This window comes from Pseudophryne corroboree, chromosome 10 (assembly GCF_028390025.1).
Source record: "Pseudophryne corroboree isolate aPseCor3 chromosome 10, aPseCor3.hap2, whole genome shotgun sequence".
Lineage (NCBI taxonomy): Eukaryota > Metazoa > Chordata > Amphibia > Anura > Myobatrachidae > Pseudophryne > Pseudophryne corroboree.
This window is the reverse complement of record NC_086453.1, coordinates 313,656,306-313,678,048: the sequence shown is the minus strand read 5'-3', so window position 1 is coordinate 313,678,048 and position 21,743 is coordinate 313,656,306. Positions and strand designations below refer to the sequence as shown.

Genomic DNA, 21,743 nt, shown 5'->3' with positions numbered 1-21,743 from the left:
GATAGATAGATAGATAGATAGATAGATAGATAGATAGATAGATAGATATTCATAAGTGTCCTGGTTTAAAGGAATTGTATGGTAAGTGTATAAATTACCATACTATCCATTTAAACCAAGTTTATCTTTCTTTCCCTGCACCTCTGGCGACTACTTTAGTACAGACAAAAGAGCAGATAAAGGACATAGATAATAGATATTCTAGTCTGAGCACCACCTACAGGAACCTGTTCTTCAGGATCATCTTGCTGGGTGAGGTTAGCAGTTTGCCTGTTTCCTCATTGTTCAGTGCAAATTCTTCACATTTTCTGTAGTGTTGTTGTATTTTGAATGCATTTCTGAGACTTGTATTCCCAAACAGTCACAGTTTACACATACAGTAATACATATAAAAGTGATAGTAATAGCTGCATTGACGAAAGTCCTAAAATAAAAATGATCTCTATTACCAGTTATTATTGAGGTAAACGGTTTAGTGATTATTGGGAGCACATATGTTTATGGAATAATAGATCCCCAGTGGGTTATTTTATAAATCAAGTCATCCCGAAGTCCCTGTGATTGGTGTAAAAGTGATCGGTTTGCGAACACCGGACTCAGGGCTTTATTCAGCTTCAGTTGCAAAATCGCAAATCGTGCGATTATCAGCAGACTGCGCATGCGCTGCAAACGCATTGCACGTGCGTGAAGTCTAAATTGTGATTGCTACTTAATGAAACGTGATCGCAATTTGATTGACAGAAAGTGACCGTTTGTGGGTGTTAACATGGCGTTTGTGGGGAGTGGTTGAAAAAACGCAGGCAGATCATGGCCTTTTTCGGGTGTGTATCTGACATCCGACGCAATGGATTGCGACTAAAAACATGGCGCCGGTGCAACTACATTCTCATTATTCTGAGTATCCCTGGGTCAACCGAAACAGTCGATGGTGCTCAATTTCTGCATATGCATCACAATTCTGCTGTTGCATACGCAATTCTGCGATTGTATCGGTGGGCGCCTTTTACCTCTTCTGAGCGGCTCTTCACATGATATTTTTAGCAGAAGCAGGATTGAGAAAATGGCAATTTCTGTCTCAGCAGCGATCCAAGCTGAATTCAGCCTCAGTGACAGAAGAGGGATCCAGTTGGGAGGGTCTTTTTGGAAGTTCTACAACAGGTGCCAAATTTCTAAATTCCTTAAGGGGGGTACTCACGGAGCGATCGCTGCTTAAAATCTAAGCAATCTGACTAGATTGCTTAGATTTTAAGCATGATCGCTCCGTGTGTACCCCCCACAGCAATAGCGATGCGCAGCCCCGCGCATCGCTATCGCTGGGTGAAATGAGCGCCACCCCCCCATCTCCCCCCGCATGCTCAGCACACATCTCTTCCACATCGGCCTGTGAATACAGGCCTTTACAAGGAACATCTCTCAAGCAATTAATGAGGGAGCCCACTCACACAGGGGTCTGGGACTGAGGGTCGACAGCACAAAGGTCGACACACCTTAGGTCGACGCCAATTGGTCGACACACCTTGGGTCGACATGGACAAAAGGTCGACATGGACAAAAGGTCGACAGGAACAAGGTCGACATGGAAAAAGGTCGACATGAGTTTTTTATGTTTTTTTGGTGTTGTTTTCTTCGTAGAGTGACCGGGAACCCCAATTAGTGCACCGCGTCCCCTCAAATGGCTCGCTTCGCTCGCCATGCTTCGGGCATGGTGCCTTCGCTTCGCTCGGCACACTTTACCGTTCCAATCGTAGTCCACGTGGATCGTTAAGTATGAAAAGGTTCAAAAAAAGAAAAAAATCGTGAAAAACTCATGTCGACCTTTTTCCATGTCAACCTTGTTCATGTCGACCCTTTGTACATGTCGACCTTTTGTCCACGTCGACCTAAGGTGTGTCGACCAATTGGTGTCGACCCAAGGTGTGTCGACCTTTGTGCTGTCGACCTGGAGTCCGAATACCCTCACACAGACACAATACTCACAAATGGTGACAGGGTATCAGCAGGTCCGTCGCCACCATTAGGCAGCTTTAGGCAGCTATAAATAAAGATATTGTGGGCGCTCTGAAAATTGATGTATTAACAGCTGCTGGTTTTGTAAACACAATGGTTTATTCATAAATTGCTTTAAAAATAAATTATGACAATAAATTCATCACAACATATCATAAAACCATTAAAACAAAACTATGGACACGTGTCCTAAGACTCAAGACCTGCTATTTGTTAACACATGATGCTGGTTTAGATTATAAGAATTTGCATGCTTATAATAGGAGTTAGTAGCCACTAATTAGTAATAGTCCATTAAGCTTAAATAAGATGTTAATAGCAACTAAGGCAGTTCTTAGCTTAAAGATTTGTTAGTGCTTCATCAATATAAAGCTGTTTTTAGCATGTCCAGCTGTGTTGGGGAGAAATAGAATCTTTGCAAGCGGATATTTCCACATCAGTATTAATGTCCCATAAGCCTGAGGATAGTTTACTCACTGGCCAGTTCGATGGTAGCCGCCCTGTGGCGGCTCCCCAGTGTGAAAGTCCTAGGACTCGTTGGCTATGCCGCGGGGTCGTATCCACCTCGTGTGGCCGCTGAACACCCGGCCTGAATAGCCTGGAGCTGCAGGGAGCGCACAATCAGAGGTATACCTCTGATGAAACCGCCCTTGTTAGAGGCGGAGAAACGCGTCAGGTGACCAATCAATGATCGTGGAACGCAGGTGGAATGCAGCCGGAAGCCCCGAACCCGGAAGTCGCGGCAAAAAAAAAAAAGGAAGTGACTTCTCTGTGCTTGCCACCGCTCACCCAGTGTCAGATCTGGTGGATCAAAACCACGTCTAGAGCTGTTCCCACCTTCCCCTCTTGTGTGGCTCACTCCCCCCCCACCCTCCCGACCTGATGACCATGTATCAGATGATCTGCTCCCTCTGCCAGCGCCGTGTCCACAAACCAGCTAAGGAGGCAACAAAGCTGCTGGAGCCCGTGGAGGAGGCGGGGGGCGGGACCTTCACCCAATGCGGAGAGGGCTTCCCCAACCACTGGTGGATCCCCTTGCCATTTATGATACTTTTCTTTAACTGGCAGTACGGGGAAAGTGACTCTTGTGGTTGTCTTCACCGGGAGCTCGGGCTGTGCCCCCCCCCCATGCCTGTCCCCACCTCGCAACTCATCCTGCCGAGAGGTGAGTAGCAGCGAAGGGACGTGCAGGCGCCGTGCCATACATTGCTCCCTGGCAGCATCCGGCATCTGCTCTCCCTGGCCTGCACCTGTGTGCTCCGTGCAGATGGGATTGAGCCACATCCTCCTACACCGTGACCGCCGTGTGGGACGCTATCCCTACATTTTGCCCCTCCCACTGGTGCTGTGGACACGCAGGGGGGCTTCTATGTGGTTGGGGAGTGAGGTTGGGTTCTGTGCAACATTACAGAAGTGTGAGTCACAGCCCCAATGTCACACAAAATCACACTACCCTGTGTTTTTATATATATATATATATATATATATATATATATATAGAAGCAATCACTCTCCCAGCACATTGGAGAAAGCAAAACAAGCCAGCACTCACGGTTCTGATGATGAATCAAGGAGGATTTATTCCATATCAAGGCGACATGTAGGGATACAGTGACACAGGCACAGCCCGACAGCTGTTTCAACCAGTATAGGGCTGGTTGAAACAGCTGTCGGGCTGTGCCTGTGTCACTGGATCCCTACATGTTGCCCTCATATGGAATAAATCCTCCTTGATTCTTCATCAGAACCGTGAGTGCTGGCTTGTTTTGCTTTCTCCAATGTGCTGGGAGAGTGAGTGCTTCTATTTTGTTTTACTGCCTTGCACCACTTATACATTTATTACTATGGGCTAGATGCATCATCGCTTGGAAAGTGATAAAATGTAGAGTGAAAAAGTACCAGCCAATCAGGTCCTACCTGCCATGTCACAGGCTGTGTTTGAAAAATGTCAGGAGCTGATTGGCTGGCACTTTTTCGCTCTCCATTTTATAACTTTCTAAGCGATGATGCATCTAGCCCTATTTCTTTGAGTGCGGTCATTTTTCCTTTTTCTCATATGTCCTAGAGCACAGGTTCTCAAACTCGATCCTCAGGACCCCACACGGTTCATATTTTGCAGGTCACCTGTAGATTTTTAAAATGTGACAGTTGGTGATACACAGTGCACCTGCTGGGTGACATGGAAAACGTGAACCGTGTGGGGTCCTGAGGACCGAGTTTGAGAACCACTGTCCTAGAGGATGCTGGGGATGCCTCAAGAACCATGTGATATAGACATGATCCGCAGGAGACATGGGCACACTTTAAGACTTTGAATGGGTGTGAACTGGCTCCTCCCTCTATGCCCCTCCTCCAGACTCCAGTTTAGATTCTGTGCCCAGTGAGACTGGTCACACACAGGGGAGCTCTACTGAGTTTCTCTGAAAAGACTTTATGTTAGGTTTATTATTTTCAGGGAGACCTGCTGGCAACAGGCTCTCTGCATCGTGGGACTGAGGGGAGAGAAGCAGACCTACTTCTGTGAGTTTCAAGGCTCTGCTTCTTAGGCTACTGGACACCATTAGCTCCAGAGGGTCCGATCACTTGGTGCGCCTAGCTGCTCGTTCCCGGAGCCGCGCCGTCACCCCCCTTGCAGAGCCAGAAGTCAGAAGCCGGGTGAGTAGAAGAAGATCAGAAGACTTCAGTGACGGCAGAATCAGAAGATTTCAGAGACGGCTTTGAGGTACCGCGCTGCGCACGCGCTGCGCGCCATGCTTCCACATACAAAGCGGCACTGCAGGGTGTAGGGCGCAGGAGGGCGCCCTGGGCAGCATAAAACCTCATAAGCAACTGGCATAAAGTGTATACAGTGTCTGGGCACTAAATACAGACCCCGCCAGTATAAATATATAGAAATAAGCGGGACTGAAGCGCGCCATTGAGGGGGCGGGGCATCCCTCTCACAGCTCATTTCAGCGCCATTTTCTCCTCACAGAGACGCTGGTCCTTCCAAAACACAGCTGTACAGATCAGAGTGAAAAACAAGGGGGCCACAGTTGTTTGGTGGAATATAAGTTAAACATAAAAGCACTATATCATGAACGCTGTGCAAATGAGCTGATAAACTCCTTCTGTGTTTCCATGACAGAATGTACTGGGGTCTATCCCTTATAGCCAGTGTAATGTCGGTGGGTGTTTGGTACACGTGTGTCGGCATATCTGAGGCTGAGTGCTCTGCCACAAAGGGAATGACGATGTCGGCGCTGTCGGCTCCTAATAGTACTTGGTACATGTAAATTAATGTCAACATGTCAGTAGAGGTATATTTTTCCTAAGAGAAAACTATATGGGAGACACAGACGTGGGGGGTGACCCTGTCGGCACCAACAATATCTGACTGGGTGGATATTGACATGATAATGTGATGCATATCAGAAAGAGCTATACCTATATGTATATGTATGTATGGTAAAGTTACATAGGTCTGTGGCACGATCACAGACGCGATAATATTTATGGAGGGAGTCCTATTCATAGAACTGATTTCTCTCAGACCCGTCGGGATCGAAAAATGTTATTTTGCCCAGTTACTACTCCCTGAGATCGACTCGAATAATGTTTCTTATGTTGACCGTAATGTCTCCTGATCAGATCCACAAAATCGGCATTCAGTACCTGTTCATACACATTGTAACGTATTAACGTCACTAGGGACCCTGCTGTCCCTGACAAAAGGATAAATGTATACGTATTAGATATATATATAGATATATGTGTGTATAGGTGCATTTGAAGGTATATTTATGTATGTATGTATATATATATATATAAATATTTATAATGAATGCTGAGGTAAAGTTATTCCTTCTCATGGATAGAATAAAGTGAGAGTCACCCCCTGTTCTGCACGGGGCTCTGTCACAAAGGATCGTATGCAGGAAGATATGTAATACTCTAATTATGTGTCCGCATGTACGTTGATTATACTAGCATAGCATTGCATGCGCATGGGGGAGTAGTTGTATGCCGGGTACTCCTGAAGTTGAGTCATGTCTATATCATTGTAGCATACTGCCGTGCGACTACAAGGGATATGGGACTCTTGGGTTCGCAGGCCACTTCCATGGCGGTCTCGACTAGGAGGACGTTGTGGATTCACCAATGGAATGCTGAGGCTGACTCCGAGAAGTACTGGAGTATCTTCCCTATGAAGGTGAAACCTGGTTTGGGGGATGGCTTTGTTAAGTTGATCTCGGAAGATACCACTGGTAAGTCTACCTTCTTGACCTATGTTCCCTCAGAACGGTTGGAGACGCATTTGTGTAGGATGCAGTCATTTCGACCGAATGGATACGGTTTTCCCTTTCTTTGCAGGTAGAGGAAGGTGAAAAGGTAAGAGGTCAGCAGCCTTTTCAAGTTCGCAGAAGGAAAAATCATCCTCTGTTTCTACTACATCCACAGCATGTCGCTGGGTGTATCTTGCGGGAGCCCACACCGGTGGGACCACGTCTAATACTCTTCAGTCAGTCCTGGAATGGACATGGACCAGTGAGTTTAAGAATAGAGTCCCAAGGGGGACATACTGGAGTTTCCAGACGATTCCCCTCACTGATTTTTCAAATAGACCTTACCGATTCTCCTCTGGACAGGGAGGTAGTATGCAACGCCATACAGGAGTTGGGTCAGGATCAGGTCATTGTCCTGCTGTCCCAGTCACCAAAAAAAAAAGGAAAAAGCTGTTATTCAAGTTTTTTCATGCTTCTGAGACCGGAGGGCTTGGTCAGAACAACCCCAAAAATTTCTACTTAAGAAGTTGAACTACAAGATGGAATCTCTCAGGGCAAGGATCTCCAATCTGTAAAAGGAGAAAGAGGGTCTAAGTACGGTTTCTTCCGCATTAGGCTTACCTGGGTTTGCTATTCAGGATTGTCATTGCCAATTCAGTGGAGTGATGGCGGTATGATGGTTTTCCTTCAATAGTAAGAGTCATTATTATTCTATACTAGGACGCTCTCCTGAGTACGGCGAGGTAAAGAAACAAGTGGTGCAAAATGTTGTTTTCTCCCTGACAGTTCTTTAACGAAGTGGTTTGCTCCTGACCTTGCCAGAATCACTGTTGATCCCAACACCGCGGTTGTCAGAGTTCCGAGTTGTTCGCTCGTTAGTGGTTTTCGCAACGGAGCGATTTGTCGCAAACTGCGCATGTGCAATGTTCGCAGTGCGTCTGCGCCAAGTAAATTTGCCAAAAAGTTAGGTATTTTACTCACGGCTTAACGAAGAAATTTCTTCGTTCTGGTGATCGGAGTGTGATTGACAGGAAGTGGGTGTTTCTGGGCAGAAACTGGCCGTTTTATAGGTGTGTGCGAAAAAACGCTGGCATTTCTGGGAAAAACGTGGGAGTGGCTGGAGAAACGGGGGAGTGTCTGGGCGAACGCTGGGTGTGTTTGTGACGTCAAACCAGGAACGAAACTGACTGAACTGATCGCAGTGGCAGAGTAAGTCCCGAGCTACTCAGAAACTGCAAAGAAAATACTATTCGCAATTATGCAAATCTTTCGTTCGCAATTCTGCAAAGCTAAGATTCACTCCCAGTAGGCGGCGGCTTAGCGTGTGCAAAGCTGCTAAAAGCAGCTAGTGAGCGAACAACTCGGAATGAGGGCCAATGTTAGATACAGAACTGTTGAGAGTTTGTTTCTTCCAGTGGGAAGAGCTCTGAGGATCCAGAGTCGGATCAGATCTGCAACAGTGTCAATCCATAAATATGTTGTGGCCTACAAGGCCATTCAGTGAGCAGGTTAAATGCCAGAGTGGTTTTAGTGGGACCAGTTGGATATTGGTCCGGGTCTCACCTGCACATGCACGGGAAAATAATCCTATCTTCCAGGACCAGAATCTCTATCCTGTGGTGGCTGCACAGTTCTCACCTCCTAGAGGGACGAAGGTTTGGGATCCAGGATTGGATCCTGGTGTCCATGGATGCAAGTCTCCGAGGCTGGGGAGCAGTCTTTCAGGGGGAAGAATTTCCAGGGAAAATGGTCAAGCAAGGAAGCTTGTCTGCAATAAACATTCTGGATTTGAGGGTTATTTACAACGGCCTTCTGCAAGCGGAACATCTTCTTCGCGATCTGCCCGTCTTAATTCAGCCGGACAACTTAACAGCAGTGGCGTACGTAAACCGCCAGGGCGGAACGAAGAGCAGAGCGGCAATGGCAGAAGCCACAAAAGTTTTCAGCTCAGCGGAAAGACATGTAAGCGCTCTGTCAGCGGTCTTCATTCCGGGTGTTGACAACTGGGAACCAGACTTCCTCAGCAGACAAGATCTCCATCCAGGAGAGTGGGGTCTTCATCAAGAGGTCTTTGCAGAGGTGACATGTTGTTGGGGAATTCCTAAAATAGACATGCTGGCGTCTCGCCTCAACAAGACACTTCAGAGATCTTGTTCTAGGTCGAGGGACCCTCAAGCAATAGCAGTGGACGCCCTGGTGACACCGTGGGTGTTTCAGTTGGTCTATGTGTTCCCTCCACTTCCACTCATTCCGAAGGTGATAAAGATCATAAGAAGAACAAAGGTTCAGGCGATCCTCATTGTTCCGGACTGGCCAAGGAGGGCTTGGTATCCAGATCTTCAATAATTACTCATAGAAGATCCCTGGCTTTTTCCTCTACGAGAGGACCTGTTACAGCAAGGACCGTGCGTGTATCAAGACTTACCGCGACTGCGTTTGACGGCATGGCGGTTGAACGCCAAATCCTAGCCCGAATGGGTATTCCCAGTGAAGTCATTCCCACACTGCTTCGGGCTAGAAAAGAAGTAATGGCGAAGCTTTACCACTGTTTTTGAAGAAAATATGTGTCTTGGTGTGAATCCAAGAAGGCTCCTACGGAACAATTTCACCTAGGGCGTTTGCTCCATTTTTTGCAAGGTACAAATTTCGGCCTTGGCTATTTTCTTTCAGAAAGAATTGGCCTTCCTTTCAGAATTTCAGACCTTTGGGAAGGGCATGCTGCACATCCGACCTCCCTTTGTGCCCCCAGTGGCCCCATGGGATCTTAATGTGGTGTTGCAGTTCCTGCAATCTCATTGGTTTGAACCTTTGCGTAAGGTTGAGTTGAAATTCCTTACTTGGAAAGTGGTCATGCTGTTGGCCTTGGCATCCGCAAGGCGGGTGTCTGAATTGGCGGCTTTGTCTCACAAAAGCCCCTATTTGATCTTCCATGCAGATAGAGCGGAGTTGAGAACTCATCAGCAATTTCTGCCAAAAGTGGTTTCATCGTTTCACGTAAACCAGCCTATTGTGGGGCCAGTGGCTACTGACGCCTTGGCGGAATCAATGTCTCTCGATGTGGTCAGAGCTTTCAAAATCTATGTTGCCAGAACTGCTCAGATTAGGAAAACAGAGGCTCTGTTTGTCCGGTGGGCTCCCAACAAGATTGGGGATCCTGCTTCCAAGCAGACTATTGCACGCTGGAGCGGTAATACGTTTCAGCAGGCTCATTCTATTGCAGGATTGCCGTTACCGAAATCGGTGTAAGCCCATTCTACCAGAAAGGTGGGCTCATCCTGGGCGGCTGCCCGAGGGGTCTCGGCATTACTGCTTTGCCGAGCTGCTACTTGGTCGGGTTCAAACACCTTTGCGAAGTTTTACAAGTTTGATACCCTGGCTGATGAGGACCTCTTGTTTGGTCAATCGGTGCTGCAGAGTCGTCTGCACTCTCCCGCCCGTTCTAGAGCTTTGGTTTAAACCCCATGGTTCTTGAAGCATCCCCAGCATCCTCTAGGATGTATGAGAAAATAGGATTTTAATACCTACCGGTAAATCCTTTTCTCTTAGTCCGTAGAGCAGGGGTGGGCAATTATTTCAGCTGGGGGGCCGCTTAACACTTCCAGCGAATATTCGAGGGCCACACACAAAATACTCAAAAAGAGATCCCTTTTTACACATTACGGCAGACAGCGTGCCCTTTTTACACATTACGGCAGACAGCGTCCCCCTTTTTACACATTACGGCAGACAGCGTCCCCCTTTTTATACATTACGGCAGACAGCGCCCCCTTTTTACACACTACGGCAGACAGCGCCCCCGTTATTACACATTACGGCAGACAGCGTCCCGTTTTTACACATTACGTCAGACAGCGCCCCCGTTTTTACACATTATTTACGGCAGACAGCGTCCCCTTTTTACACATTACGGCAGACAGCGCCCCCTTTTTACACATTACGGCAGACAGTCCCTACCCCCTGTCCCCCCCCCTCCCCTAAACCCATATTGCAGTTTTTAACTCCCCTCCCTCCCCACCCCTAAACCTACATGGCAGCTTAAGCAGTGATCCAGGGGCTGGCTGGACAGGGGGTTTACCTGTTTGTCACAGTGGCAGACGATCCCCGCTGTCCGATGATCTGCGCTGCTGCCGGCCGGAGTCACTGCTGATGTGGCCTCTCCTGCTCCCGCTCGCTGCCCGCCGCTTCCTCTCCTCACTGGCCGCCGCTTCTCGGCCGCAGCTCCTGCTCACTGCAGTGCCCGCCCCCCGTGCCTCCCAGCGCATGATAACAGAGGAAATCCCGGTCAGCTGACCCTGTGACGTGACCGGGATTTCCTCAGCGGCGCCGCGTCTGAGAGCAGTGCAATGACAAGCGGCATGTCAGGCCGCTTGTCATTGCACTCTGGTGGGGCACAGCGGGCCAGGCAGGATCGGTCCGCGGGCCGCCTGTTGCCCACCCCTACCGTAGAGGATGCTGGGCGCCTGTCCCAGTGCGTACTGTATCTGCAGTTATTGGGTATGTTTACACACATGGGGGGTCATTCCGAGTTGTCCGCTCGTTGCCGATTTTCGCAACGGAGCGATTAAGGCAAAAATGCGCATGCGCATGGTACGCAGTGCGCATGCGCTAAGTATTTTCGCACAAAACTTAGTAGATTTACTCATGTCCGAACAAAGAATTTTCATCGTTGAAGTGATCGGAGTGTGATTGACAGGAAGTGGGTGTTTCTGGGCGGAAACTGACCGTTTTCTGGGAGTGTGCGGAAAAACGCAGGCGTGCCAGGATAAAACGCGGGCGTGTCTGGAGAAACGGGGGAGTGGCTGGCCGAACGCAGGGCGTGTGTGATGTCAAACCAGGAACGAAACGGGCTGAGCTGATCACAGTGTAGGAGTAAGTCTCGAGCTACTCAGAGACTGCGAAGAAATTTCTATTCGCAATTCTGCTAATCTTTCGTTCGCAATTCTGCTAAGCTAAGATACACTCCCAGAGGGCGGAGGCCTAGCGTGTGCAATGCTGCTAAAATCTGCTAGCGAACGAATAACTCGGAATGACCCCCAGGTTGTGTTGCGGTTAAGTCAGCCTGTTGCTGACGATATTCATGCCATGGCATGCGTTATGCTGTTATTGGTTGTGTTTACACACACACAGGTTGTGTTACGCTTTATGTCAGCATATTGTTGCATATTCTTCATGCAGTCGGCTGGTTTTCTATTGAATGCAACGTTCTGCGGCATACTGGAGGTGTGAGCTGGTAAAATGCTCACCATGGTTTATAAAAAAATTATTTCCTCGAAATGTATGTCTCCCTGGGCACAGTTACTTAAACTGGAGTCTGGAGGAGGGGCATAGAGGGAGGAGCCAGTTCACACCCATTAAAAGTCTTAAAGTGTGCCCATGTCTCCTGCGGATCCCGTCTATACCCCATGGTTCTTGAAGCATCCCCAGCATCCTCTACGGACTAAGAAAAAAGGATTTACTGGTAGGTATTAAAATCCTAAATATATATATATATATATATATGTATATATATATATATATATATATACATATATATGTATATATATACATATATATGTATATATATATATATATATTTGACTGGTACTGTGTGTGTGTGTGTGTGTGTGTGTGTGTGTGTGTGTGTGTGTGTGTGTATATATATATGTATATATGTGTATATATATATATATATATATATATAACAGACAGAAATAGCCGGCACTTGCAGAGACTTTTTAAATAAATTGACACAGCACAGCAGCTAGAGTCACCGTTTCAGGATAGACTCCTTTTATCAAGACGTCTTGATAAAAGGAGTCTATCCTGAAACGTTGACTCTAGCTGCTGTGCTGTGTCAATTTATTTAAAAATTATCTGCAAGTGCCGGCTATTTCTGTCTGTTATATGCTATATTGCAAGCAGGGCACCAGAGCATGCTGTGATATCTACCTGTGTTGGAGTGCCGAATACCTACGTGTTTATATATATATATATATATATATATATATATATATATATAAATATAAAAGGATCCAATTCAGCCGGCACTCACATAAATAAAGCAAATGCTCCGGTGTCCAGTTCAGAAAAACATCATATACCTCCAATATGAACGGCACTCAGAGACTGGCATGATGAATAAATACATTTATTCATCATGCCAGTCTCTGAGTGCCGTTCATATTGGAGGTATATATATATATATATGCAATGATATCAGGCGGCACTCACAGCATTGTGGATACTGGTAAATAAACGGTCAGACTCCGTATGAGTGTGTCAACGTTTCAATTTCATTAAAAATTGTCGTCCGGATACAAACAATACAATAAAGTTCTCACCTTATATCCCCACCGCTGTGTGTGCGTCTCCCGCCCGCTGCGGCGCCAATCCAGGACGCCGGAGCTAGGCGCTGTCGGATGACGTCAAAACTGAGCGCCCTCGCAGCCGCTCTGAAACCCATCACCATAGAGACTGTAAACAAATCCCAGTTTACAGTCTCTATGGTGATGGGTTTCAGAGCGGCTGCGAGGGCGCTCAGTTTTGACGTCATCCGACAGCGCCTAGCTCCGGCGTCCTGGATTGGCGCCGCAGCGGGCGGGAGACGCACACACAGCGGTGGGGATATAAGGTGAGAACTTTATTGTATTGTTTGTATCCTGACGACAATTTTTAATGAAATTGAAACGTTGACACACTCATACGGAGTCTGACCGTTTATTTACCAGTATCCACAATGCTGTGAGTGCCGCCTGATATCATTGCATATTTGTCTTTATCGTGGCTGCGAGGGCACCGGGCGCAGTACATATTGTTTATTGGAGTGCCGGACATTGTTTGTATATATATATATATATATATATATATATTAGTGATGTGCACCGGAAATTTTTCGGGTTTTGGTTTTGGATTTGGTTCCGCGGCCGTGTTTTGGATTCGGACGCGTTTTGGCAAAACCTCCCTGAAATTTTTTTGTCGGATTCGGGTGTGTTTTGGATTCAGGTGTTTTTTTACAAAAAACCCTCAAAAACAGCTTAAATCATAAAATTTGGGGGTCATTTTGATCCCATAGTATTATTAACCTCAATAACCATAATTTCCACTCATTTCCAGTCTATTCTGAACACCTCACACCTCACAATATTATTTTTAGTCCTAAAATTTGCACCAAGGTCGCTGGATGGCTAAGCTAAGCGACCCAAGTGGCCGACACAAACACCTGGCCCATCTAGGAGTGGCACTGCAGTGTCAGACAGGATGGCAGATTTAAAAAATAGTCCCCAAACAGCACATGATGCAAAGAAAAAAAAGAGGTGCAATGAGGTAGCTGTGTGGCTAAGCTATGCAACCCAAGTGGCCGACACAAACACCTGGCCCATCTAGGAGTGGCACTGCAGTGACAGTTAGGATGGCAGATTTAAAAAATAGTCCCCAAACAGCACATGATGCAAAGAAAAAAAGAGGTGCAATGAGGTAGCTGTGTGGCTAAGCTAAGCGACCCAAGTGGCCGACACAAACACCTGGCCCATCTAGGAGTGGCACTGCAGTTTTCTAGCGAGAGGATGAGTGCTTCCATCCTCATGTGAATCTGAACCACTAGCCATGAACATAGGCCACGGCCTCAGCCGTTCCTTGCCACTCCGTGTCGTAAATGGCATATTGGCAAGTTTTATGCTTCTCATCAGACGCTTTTCATTTTGATTTTTGGGTCATTTTACTGAACTTTTGTAGTATACTTGACAACACAGAGGTAGAGCAGTGGACTACTGTACCGTACTGCTATATATATACTGGTGGTCAGAGCAACATTCTGCACTGTCCCCTCCTACTATATACTGCGCACAACTAAAATGCAGCACAGGTATGGATGGATAGTATACTTGACGACACAGAGGTAGGTAGAGCAGTGGACTACTGTACCGTACTGCTATATATATACTGGTGGTCACAGCAAAATTCTGCACTGTCCTCCTACTATATATACTGCGCACAACTAAAATGCAGCACAGGTATGGATGGATAGTATACTTGATGACACACAGCTAGGTAGAGCAGTGGACTACTGTACCGTACTGCTATATATATATACTGGTGGTCAGCAAAATTCTGCACTGTCCTCCTACTATATATACTGCACACAACTAAAATGCAGCAAAGGTATGGATGGATAGTATACTTGACGACACAGAGGTAGGTAGAGCAGTGGACTACTGTACCGTACTGCTATATATATACTGGTGGTCACAGCAAAATTCTGCACTGTCCTCCTACTATATATACTGCGCACAACTAAAATGCAGCACAGGTATGGATGGATAGTATACTTGACGACACAGAGGTAGGTAGAGCAGTGGGCTACTGTACCGTACTACTATGTAATACTGGTGGTCAGCAAAATTCTGCACTGTCTTCCTACTATATACTACAATGCAGCACAGATATGGAGCGTTTTTCAGGCAGAGAACGTAGATATTGTCAGCACACTGAGCACAGATATTTGCAAACACACTGAGCACAGATATTTGCAGAACACTGAACGCAGAAACTGAGAGAACGCTGCACGTCCTCTCGCTATCATCTTCAATGCACGAGTGAAAATGGCAGCGACGCGGCTCCTTATATAGAATACGAATCTCGCGAGAATCCGACAGCGGGATGATGACATTCGGGCGCGCTCGGGTTAACTGAGCAAGGCGGGAGGATCCGAGGCTGCCTCGGAACCGTGTAAAATGGGTGAAGTTCGGGGGGGTTCGGCTCTCGAGGAACCGAACCTGCTCATCACTAATATATATATATTTATATATATATATAGAGCAAACAAATCAGGGCACTCGTGGTGTATAACTCCAAAAGAACAACTCTGTAAGCAGAAAGACTTGCAACGTTTCGGGCTTTAATTGCCCGTCGTCAGGCAGAAGAGACAAACAAGAATACAGAAAAGAGTTTACCTTTTAAGTCCTGCAGAGACAGGGCCGTTCGCGCCGGTCCACCATGCTCCCCCGCTGCTCCGGCCGGAAGTTCCGCGTCCATGACTTCCTGTCTCCGTTGCAGGCAGGGTTGCCATGGAGACGCGGCGCTACGGCACACTGTGAACAGAACACATTGAATCACCACTGTGTAATACAAATTGCATAGAAAAGCGTGAATGCTTAAAATTACATTAGACTGTCTATCACTGTAAAACTGGTATTGAGAGCCATAATGCTCACAAGGACGTTATTGATAGGAGCAGATCTTATCTGATCACATAGACATTTGAAAAAATTATTATAATCATCGTTATCTAAAATATCAATATGATCAGAAAAATTACTTGTAAGAATCATGTGAGAAATATGGAATAGGATATAATCAAACAAGGTACATTATAGAAAACATTCAGATTAAGCTGTTCATTTAGACCACGAGGGCTAACTGTGTCCAAAATATGAATCCATTTGGATTCTAAACATAAAAGTTTCTTGTGGCGATCCCCACGCCTGCCGTCATCTGGGACCTGATCTATTATCATATGTCTAAGGTTAGACATATTGTGACGCATCTCGGCGAAATGTCTTGTCACCGGCTGATCAGATGTTTTTCCATTAATCGCTGCTCGTATTGCTGTTCTGTGTAAGGCCATCCGTTCTTTAAAGGGCCTTATAGTTTTTCCTATGTAGCAAAGTCCACATGGGCACTTAATCAGGTAGACTACATAAGAACTCGTGCAGGTCAATGGGTGTCGAATCATGTACTTGCGCCCTGAGTATGGATGATTGAAGAATTGTCCTACTATCATATGTCTGCAAGTTGTACAGTTAGGGCATTGGAAACAGCCATTCTTCTTAAATTGTGTACCTTGATGGATTCTCAGTTGTTTCGTAATGTCCGAATGGACTGTCCAATCCCTAATATTCTTGCCTCTTTTGTAGCAAGACATAATTCTAGTCTTTTTTAGACATTTAAGGTCCTTGTCCCCTTGAACGATTGGCCATAGTGACTTCATAGTGTTTTGTATAGTTTTGGATCCGGTGTTAAATTTTTGGACCCAATGTATGTCTTCTCCGTGTGTGGGGGATTTTGGTTTCAGGGTCTCGGCTCTGGGGATCAGTTCTACCTTGTTCTTAGCTTGTTGCAGCAACGTGTTTGAATAACCTCTGTTCTGAAATTTAGCTACCATTGACTCCATACCAGATTCCAGCTCCTCTCTGTTGCTCGTAATTCTCTTTACCCTGAGAAGCTGTGAAAAGGGCAAACTTTTAATGGTAGCCTGTGGATGGAAGCTATCAGCACGAAGAATCGTGTTTCGATCGGTCGGCTTTGTGTAAATTTTGGTGGCAATTCTACCATTTTTCAAGCTAAGTTGATATATATATATATAAAAATGCTGTATAGTTTGTGCGTTTCTATTATGCACAGTGGGGCTTGGGGGACGAAGTGTAGTGTTGTAGGATGGGTCCAAGTTGCTAATACATAAAATCTATATGAGATGCAGTCAGGATCCCTGCGTTCAAAATCCGGACACTTCTCGGAATACCGCTATGCCGGAATCCCAACTTGAATCTAAATGTGGACTCTGATTAGATGGGTCGTGAGAGACATGGACCGCAACAGCTTCACCTTGGACGATGCCTTTATCAGCAGAACGTCCAGATATGGAATCATGTTCACCCCTTGTGTGCGGAGGAGAACCATCCTCTTTGCCATCACCTTGGTGAATACCCTCGGTACCGTGGAGAGGCCGAATGGCAGGTCCTGGAACTGGAAATGACAGTTCAACAGAGCGAAATCGGAGAATTGCTTGATGCGGCAGCCAAAACAGAATGTGGGGTTATGCATCCTCGATATCCAGGGATACCAGGAAAACCCCTTCTCCTGATATTACCACCCATAGAGACTCCATTTTGAACTTGCACTCCCTCAGAAAAGGGTTTTTTAGGTTTAGAATGGGTCTGACTAAACCATTCGGTTTCAGTATATGAAAAGGTTCGAATAGAAACCTTTGTTTTGCATATGAGGTGGTACTGGCATAAGAACCTGTGCCTCCACCAACGTCTGGACGGCGTCTTGCAGGACAGTCCTGTCTGCCAGCAGAGCTGGCAGGCCTGAATTGAAAACCGGTGAGGGGAGAAAGGAAGTACTAGCCTGTATCCCTGGGACACAGTATCTTGCACCCAGGGATCCAGGCCGGACGACACCCAGACATGACTGAAACGTATGAGCTGCACTCCCACCGGCCCCACCACCGGGGTGTGCAGTCCACCATCATGCGGAGGACTTTAGTGCACCTGAAGCAGGCTTCTGTTCCCGGGAACCTGCAGCGGCAGGTTTTCTGGACTTGGGCCTACCTCCCCGAAAGGAGGCGTTGGATGGCCTGGCTTCTCTGGTTTGGCAGCCCCACAGGGCTGTGATGCAGTTGAAGAAAAGGGTTTCTTCGGAGCAGGCGTAGCTGAGGGAAGAAAAGGTGACTTACCCACTGTAGCCGTGGAGATCCACGCATCTAGCGCGTCCCCAAAGGGAGCCTGACCTGTGTAGGGTAGGGTCTCCACACTTCTCCTGTATTCTGTGTCGGCAGACCACTGACGTAGCCACAGTCCACGACTAGCTGAGACAGACATGGAAGAAATTCCTGCAGACATGTGTGATAGCCCACCGGTATCTGGGTATGCAAGATCTGCAGTCACTGTGTATAGTGCATCACCCTTACCTTGCCCCGGCTGGTCATGGGTTCAGGCACAGTTACCAGAGGGTCCCCTGAAGAATCAGGTCTTTAACTACAAGTACATTGTGGGTGTGGACTACAGGTGTCGGTGCAGCGCATAAAGAATTGGGCGCCAGGCCATCTCAGAAAAACAGCATAAAGTTTATTTCAACATCAAACGGATATTTCAGGGATAACTTGTGAACACTCCTCCAGCACAAAGCATATCAGTACCAGTGGATCCCATATCAGGGCACCTCCTCCAGCGCATCGCTTAGTCGCAGCGGCATATTTATAGCGAACATCAGTACATACCAGGGCATTCTGTGACCAGTAGTGCTACACATCAGGTTGCCGTCTCTCTCTCTCTCTTACTTAGCGAGGATTCTTTTCCTTGGGGGCGCTTACTCACGCCGCGTGGCTTTCCGACCACTTCACCCAGATACCTCTCGAGACTCACACCTTGAGTACACTTTTCTCCTGGCATCACCCTTTCACTGGATTCTGCATACTGCTGCTCTCACACTGCGATGTCTCCCTCTGTCAAATGCTTTGCTGTGGCTGGCATCACTCCCCACCTAAACATGTGGGGAGCCCTCACTGGGGCTACATCTTTCTGGTTAATCCACCACACTTCAGCTAGCTAAAACATGTGCTTCTCCTCACTGTCTGTCTGCTCTCTGCTCTGCTGCTGCTGCTCTCATTCTGTTGTAGCTGTGTTGTGTCTCACTGCAGGACAACCTTTTTATAACCTTGCATTCCCAGGGTCACATTCTAAATCTGGGATTTCCCGCTCTGTCTTTCCCGCTCTCAGTTTCCCGCTCTGAGTCTGCAAATGAGTGAGTCATGCCCTTTGCATTTTGCAGACTAATCTGTATAGCTATGAGCTGTGCTGTTAACTCCTTCTGTGCTGCAAGCTGTAGGCTGCTGGCACAGTGCTTATGCAACTCCAGCAAACATTTTACTTTTATTAAAGTCATGCTGGCACCTGTAGTGCCACAGTTGATTTGGGCTGCAGTTTCAGGGTATCACATGCACCCCAGCTAAAATCTTGCGTGTCCTCGCGCAACAGCAGTTTTCAACATAACATATAATGACAGTACATGTGACAAAAAAAACAACATCACACATGCAGGAAAACATGGCATGTCAAACATTACATTACATACAAATCACATATTCTGTTACGGTTTTCAAACGAGTTACAGTCCAGAGTCACATGTGATAGTAAAATGTTCCAGACATCTTGTGGCAATTGCGCCAAACACAGAGAACCTGCCCTCGCCTGCCCTTGTCTCCCCCCACGTCTGGGTCAAAAGAGACAGGTGGCTCTCGTGGGCCCCTCCCAATAAACAAGTTTTTTCAACTTTTTAGAGAATATATATAGGGGACTCCATTCCCCTCGCGATCCTTGGCTCTTTCGGACACTCAGAAATGGCCAAACACAGTGCCCCCAAGGGTGTTGCTCCGACCGGGTGCACTGCATAGTCCCGATGTCCTGTGACATGAGTTCCACCTCCACAAATATTGCCCTTAGAGCCCCACGTTGGTAACCATGGTTGCTCGTATCCTGTTCGCGGACGCCAAATGTGATAGCCCACCGGTATCTGGGTATGCAAGATCTGCAGTCACTGTGTATAGTGCATCACCCTTACCTTGCCCCGGCTGGTCATGGGTTCAGGCACAGTTACCAGAGGGTCCCCTGAAGAATCAGGTCTTTAACTACAAGTACATTGTGGGTGTGGACTACAGGTGTCGGTGCAGCGCATAAAGAATTGGGCGCCAGGCCATCTCAGAAAAAACAGCATAAAGTTTATTTCAACATCAAACGGATATTTCAGGGATAACTTGTGAACACTCCTCCAGCACAAAGCATATCAGTACCAGTGGATCCCATATCAGGGCACCTCCTCCAGCGCATCGCTTAGTCGCAGCGGCATATTTATAGCGAACATCAGTACATACCAGGGCATTCTGTGACCAGTAGTGCTACACATCAGGTTGCCGTCTCTCTCTCTCTCTCTTACTTAGCGAGGATTCTTTTCCTTGGGGGCGCTTACTCACGCCGCGTGGCTTTCCGACCACTTCACCCAGATACCTCTCGAGACTCACACCTTGAGTACACTTTTCTCCTGGCATCACCCTTTCACTGGATTCTGCATACTGCTGCTCTCACACTGCGATGTCTCCCTCTGTCAAATGCTTTGCTGTGGCTGGCATCACTCCCCACCTAAACATGTGGGGAGCCCTCACTGGGGCTATGTCACGATCCGGGTATCTGGACGCCATTACTTACCCTTCAGATGCCTCCTAAGGCTGGCTCAGCGTTCCAGGACCGGATTCCGCTGTTCCTGAGTTTCCACATGCAGAATGTCAGAGTGGTGATTTCATCAGCCGCGGCCTCCGCTGTGCCCGCGTGGTTAAATGTGCGCTTGTCAGTCTGGCGTCTCCTGTCTCCTGTGGCCGGCGTCGCCATTACTGTTTCAATTCTCACATGGATTACAAACCAAACTTCCCTCCAAGTGTCTGCATGGGCGCAGCCATCTTGGATTTTGTCATCTGATTATTTCCACCAATCTGCTGTCTGTATTGTTGATTTGCATAATTGCCTAGCCAACCCCTTCCTTGCTGCAGGTATAAGTATGCTGTGCCTGAGCAAGGAAGGCGTCAGTGCTTTGGTTGTCTAACCTAGTTCCAGTTTGTCTCTCTCCTGTGGTTGTCTTCCAGGTTCCAGCTCCTGTCTCCAGACTTCTGCTATAGAGACCCGCACCAGCATTCCATCTGCGGTGTAGCCTGACTCTCCGATCCATTCTGGACTCACCTGTTTCCAGCTACAACAATCACCTGCTTCCAGCCCAGCTTCCAGCAGTGTACAGCTTCTCTTAAAGGGCCGGTGTCCTTTCTGCAGTTTACCACTCTCCACCGGTATTATTATTTCACCGCTCTCAAACAATCACCTGCTTCCAGCCCAGCTTCCAGCAGTGTATAGCTTCTCTTAAAGGGCTGGTGTCCTTTTCTGCAGTTTACCACTCTCCACCGGTATTATTATTTCACCGCTCTCAAACAATCACCTGCTTCCAGCCCAGCTTCCAGCAGTGTATAGCTTCTCTTAAAGGGCCGGTGTCCTTTTCTGCAGTTTACCACTCTCCACCGGTATTATTATTTCACCGCTCTCAAACTCCAAACTTCATTATTATTTCATCGCTCTCAAGTTCGTTTATTATTTAACTGGTTCCAGCCAGTATCCACTCCGTACCAACAACAGTCTGGTTCCAGCCAGTATCCACAGCAGCCGTTTTACCTTCAGCAGCCCAGCCTTTCCTGGAACATCAGCTGGTACGATCCTGGGTTCTCTCCATTGCTACAGTCAGGCCTGGTAAGGACTTTCCAACTAGAAGATTATAAGAACTGTCTCACACTACCAGTGCCTGTGGCCCTTGCCACCCTGTAGTACCCAGGAATTGTATTTATCCTCTGTTGACTTTTATGTTTCCTTTACTGCTGCTGTGTTACGGAATTTGTCATAATAAACATCATTGACTTTTATCCTGGTTGTCGTGGTCACGCCTTCGGGCAGTTATTCTACATGTTACTTACATGTCTAGGGGTCTGATACAACCTCCCAGGTTCCGTTACATCTCAGCCCCTACAACTGAGGCTGCCTCCTGTCAGCTCAGGCCCTCAGTTGTGACAGGCTACATCTTTCTGGTTAATCCACCACACTTCAGCTAGCTAAAACATGTGCTTCTCCTCACTGTCTGTCTGCTCTCTGCTCTGCTGCTGCTGCTGCTCTCATTCTGTTGTAGCCGTGT

The 21,743-nt window shown here is 47.2% G+C and overlaps 1 long non-coding RNA gene across 2 annotated transcripts in view; it reads left to right on the top strand.

The window, feature by feature from the left end:
- The window catches only part of LOC134966609 (uncharacterized), a 106,080-nt gene that overhangs the window by 33,351 nt on the left and 50,986 nt on the right, over positions 1 to 21,743 (top strand). The window lies entirely within an intron of this gene.